This window comes from Mirounga leonina, unplaced genomic scaffold (genome assembly GCF_011800145.1).
Source record: "Mirounga leonina isolate KUSES-001 unplaced genomic scaffold, KU_Mleo_1.0 Mir_101862, whole genome shotgun sequence".
NCBI lineage: Eukaryota > Metazoa > Chordata > Mammalia > Carnivora > Phocidae > Mirounga > Mirounga leonina.
Window position 1 is genome coordinate 3070 of NW_023270224.1, and position 4890 is coordinate 7959.

The following is a 4890-nucleotide window of genomic DNA, read 5'->3' on the forward strand; positions in this document are numbered from 1 at the left end:
CTGTCCTGGGTCACAGCCCTGGGCACGTGCAGGGGCCGGGTCTGAACCCAGCTCTGTGTCCTCACAGCGGGGACAACTGATGCACCCAGGCCTCTCGGGGGCTGTGGGTGGGCTGTGTGGGTGGCACTGTATGGATGGGGCATGGGGGGAGGGTGAGCATTAAGCAGCTGGGGGAGGAGGCCCTCGGGGGTGGGGGTCTTGTGTGAGGAGGAAGTTGGGTAAGGGGACCCCAGGCAGTGGTGACCTCACTTCCCTGACAACAGAGCCCAACAGAATTTGGAACCCCGGTAACCAGGCACCCACTTTCCAGAGACAGCCTCCTGCCCAGCTCATTTCTTTGGAGACCCTCCAACAAAAAAGCATGTTCAGGTGTTGCTTCCCCACATCTGGACGCTGCAGGCTGAAGAAAGCCCGCCCTGCAAACGCTGTCCCCCGCTGGGGATGTCGAATCAGGGCTCCCCTCAGCCTCTGGCCATTTGACCGGAAGGACAGAAAGGTGACACCAGGAGGCCCAGAGCCTGCCACCCAGCCCCACACGCTCTGATCTGACCTGTGCAGCCCCAGGCCCCCCTCCGTGTGTGTGTGTCTGTGCGTGTCTGTGTGTGAGTGTGAGTGTGCGTGTGTGTGTGTCTGTGGGTGTGCGTGCGTGTGTGTGTGTGTAAAGAGGGGTCATGCGGGGTGGGGCCGAGCAGGAGCAGGCTGATGAGGGGTCAGATTCCCAGTGGGCAGGTCATGTTCAAGGTCAAGGCTGGCTGGGTGGGATGGGGTGTGCGGGCGCTGCCCCTTCTACCCAGGGTTTATCCCGATAGCCCTGCAGGGATGGGTCACTGCATCCCGGGTGCAGGGCTGTGCACTCACAGGTCTGTGTCTGATCTGGGAGCAGCAGGGGGACTGGGCAGGAGGACAGTGAGGATGGCCGGGCAGGGCTGTGATGCCTCCAGCCGGCTACCCGTCCCTGTCTTTGCAGAAGGCCACGGATGACCTCCCGAGGCGGCTGGCGGACATGCCCTCCTCCCTGACGGAGGGGTTGACCCCACAGGCATCCCCAAAAACAAGTGCTGGGGATTGCCGGGCAAGACCTCCAACACCCCCCAGATCACTGTCCCAGGTGGTTGGTCACCGGACAGTGGTCCAGGAGCCGGAGCCCACGGAGACCAAGCCCGAGGGTGAGAAGGCTGGGGCTGGGTGTTTGTGGTGTGTGGGGATGGGTCGGTGTTGGCCCCAAAGGGACGAGCCCCCAGAGGCTGGTGTGGGGCCTGGAGCAACGACTGGGCTCAGAGCGCCCAGCGGGTGGACTGCAGTCGGGGAGACACCCCAGGGAGGGCTCCTTCCTGGCTGCGGCTTCTCTGGGAGACCCTGGGCTGGGTTCTGTCTCCGCAGAGGCCCACGGAGAGCAGGCACGGGGGTGATCTTTTCTCCTCTCACAGCTGCTCCACCACCTGAGGAGCTAGAGCCGGTTCCAACTCCATCGGCAGCTCTGGACGGAGGGGTGGTGCCTGCAGCGACTTCAGGAGGAGACCAGGAGCCGGCAGGTGACCCGGCAACCACCCACGGACAGCCTGACGTGGACCAGGAAGAACTGGCACCTGCCCCGGACCCAGCTCCTGCTACTCTTCCTGCCCCTGACCCAGCTCCTGCCCTGGATCCTGCCCCTGACCCAGCTCCTGCCCTGGATCCTGCACCTGCCACTGCTCCAACCCAGCTCCTGATCCTCCTCCTACCCCTTCCCCTGCCCCTGCCAGAGCCACTGCCCCTTCCCCTGCCTGAGCTCCGGTTCCTGCTCCTTCTCCTGCTCCTCTCCCTGCCCCTGCCAGACTCCGCTGCCCCTTCCCCTGACCCTTCCTGGGCTCCTGTTCTTGTCCCTGACCCTGCTCCTGCTCATAACCCTACCCCTGCCAGACCTGCTGCCCCTTCCCCTGCCCCTGCCTGAGCTCCTGTTCCTGCTCCTTTTCCTGCTCCTGCTTCTGCCCCTTCCCCTGCAAGACCTGCTGCCCCTTCCCCTGCCCCTGCCTGAGCTCCTGCTTCTGCTTCTGCCCCTTTCCCTGCCAGACCCGCTGCACCTTCCCCTTCCCCTGCCCCTGCCCCTGCCCCTGCCTGAGCTCCTGTTCCTGCTCCTTCTTCTGTCGCTGCCCCTGCCCCTGCGCCTGTCGGAGCTCCTGTTCCTGCTCCTTACCCAGTTCCTGCCCTGGATCCTGCACCTGCCATGACTGCTGATCCTGTCCCTCCCCTTGCCCCTGCCCCTAGCCCTGCTCTTACAACTGGCCCTGCCCCTGGCCCTGCTCTTACACCTGGCTCTGCCTCTGGCCCTACCCCTATCCTAATCCCTGCCCCTACTCCTGCTCCTGCAGGGCTCCCAGAGCCACATCCAGAGCCCACAGCCCTGCGGGGAGAGCTCCTTGTACAATTGCCCTTAGTTCCATCGCCGGACCCCGACGCCCCGCCAGATTGTTTCATCCCCTCCCCCTATATTCTTTCTCTCTGGTTCATATTGTTCTGGTTCATATTGTTCATTTTCATGTTCTGTATACTGTTTATTATTTGTTTTAAATAAAATTACTTGTTTTCAACTGAACATGTGATGAGCATAAGTACATTCCCAACGCTGTGCCCCCACACCCCAGAACATTGCTGCGGAATATCTCGTGTCTCAAAGGAGTCCCCGAACCAGAAGCCCCCCTGCCCATTTCTCCCCCAGCCCAGACCCTGGAAACCCCTAAGCTGCTTTCTCTCCCTGTTCCTTTCCCTGTTCTGGATGTTTCTGTAAGTGGAATCACGCAATAGGTGCCTTTGTGTCTGCCCACCTATTTTCAAAGGGGACTTGTTTTCGTCTGTGTTTATTTGTCATAAAATTTCCCTTATTCGATGTTAAAATGCCTGATGGATTACAGATCAGATGTAATCAGAGAGGCCGCTTTAGGAATTATGGGCCGAGACCCCTATTCCTGCTGGGACACCACAGCCTGACCCCAGACAGGACAGGGCTGGCTCCTCCTGTGGCCCACACAGAAACCAGGGAAATGCAGAAGCTGGAAGACACACCACAAAGGGCAAAAGCATTGCTCACAACCCAAGGCCACAGAAAGGTTTCCCATGCCTCTGGTCCAAACAACACACGAAGTCACTGGGTTCCACAAGGACAGACACCAAACGCATGCAAGTCCAAGGGGGGAGGACAGGCACGTGCAGAGTCAGAGATGAGGGAGCTCCCGGGGAAGGACTCTGGCAAAGGAAACCCTATGGAGGCAGCACTGGTCACCCTCAGACTGGCAGGTGTCTGGTCTGGGGAGAACGTGAGGAAGCGGAGATCCCCTGCAGGTACCCTGGAGAGAAGGGTGACAAGCACCCCTGTCTGGGAGAATAGTGAGCAGCACCCATCCCAGGCCACAGGAGCACCTGGCATGCTTGGCCTCTGACCAACCCCTGGAAACTCTGGCTCGGTTTTTCACAGATGTGTTTTCAGGAGTGTTTATCACAGCAGTGGTGGAGAGAGCAGGGAATGGAACAACGCTAATGCCCAAGTAGATGGATGGGATCCACAGTCCCAGTCCTCATGATAGAATGTCCTGTAGCCACTGTCACATTGTCATTCGGGGCACAGGATCCGGGAAGCCCCTCCTGAGACCCCTCCTGCCACCCTGTTCCTGGGAACATTCAGAATTGGAGGAGGAGGAGGTGGAGAGGATCCTGGATGACAGAGGGCCAAGGAGAAGGAAGGTCAGCACTGGGAGGACCTGAGCCACCATCCAGGGCCCAGGCTGTGGTGCCCTCGGACCTCACCCCAAATAAGGGCTCCTGATGGATGGACCCAACTTCTGTGGTTTTCCTCCCTCCCTCACTCCCTCTCTCTCCCTCCCTTTCTCCCATCCTCCCTCTCTCTCACTCCCTCCCTCATTCCCCCTTTCCTCCCTCATTCAGCAGAGGACCAGGGGTCCCTGCTGTGTACTGAGCACTGGGGCTTCATCAGTGAGCACCCCCTAACCCACATGGTCACGTCCACTGTGGGAGGTGACAGGGGTCAGTCCTCACGGCTAGGAGTGGTGATGAGCACCAAGAATCTGCTCCTGAAAACAGAGGCCAGTTACACAAAGAATGGAGAGACCCATGCTTAGCACTTCCTCTAGAAAAATCGAGTCCTGAAAAGTGATGAAGAGTGAGTATATCCTAGACTTCCTGCAATGTGAGTTCTAATGGCAGGTATGCACTGATTCTTAGAACCACAAAGTAAATTACCCAGTGTCGACTGGGGGGTTGTGACTAACTTTTCTGACCCAATGACGGCATTTCAGCTAGCATCTCCAGGGCTTCCAAGTTGTCCCAAGGGTCTCTGCGATCCTCTGATCCTTCCATTGACCTCCTTAGGAAGCTCTGTCTTTTCGTCTTCCTTGTCTCCTGCCCCTTCTGGGACCCTTCTCTGGCCTCCCCGCCAGGGCCACCCCCACCAGGACTTCCTGTGCCCCGTGGCCTGGCGCCCGCATCCCATGGGGGTCCTGTGAGCCCGGTGCATTGTGCAAAGCCTGTGCGCTCCCTCTGGGGTCACTTGGCATCTCCCCTGCAGCTGCCTGCATCTTCCTGCACTGGGTCTCCTCCAAGCATTCTGTGAGGCCAACCTGTGTCCGTGTCACGGGCACGGAAGCGAGAGTCCAGAAGGTCCAGATGACCTGCTCCCAGTCCCAACGTGTGGAGCCTGGGCCAAGGATGGTCAGCGAGCAGAGGAGGACTTGAGCCTAGGAAGCCTGAGGGAGGACATGGCACAGTGAGCCTGCAGGAGGAGAGTGAACACCGTGGGGATCTGGTGCTCAGGCCTACTGGGAGACCACATCCCACCCTCACTGGCTCTGTCCCCAGGGCTGGAGGTCGTCCAGGTATCCACCCTCCCAGCCTGTAGGCTGC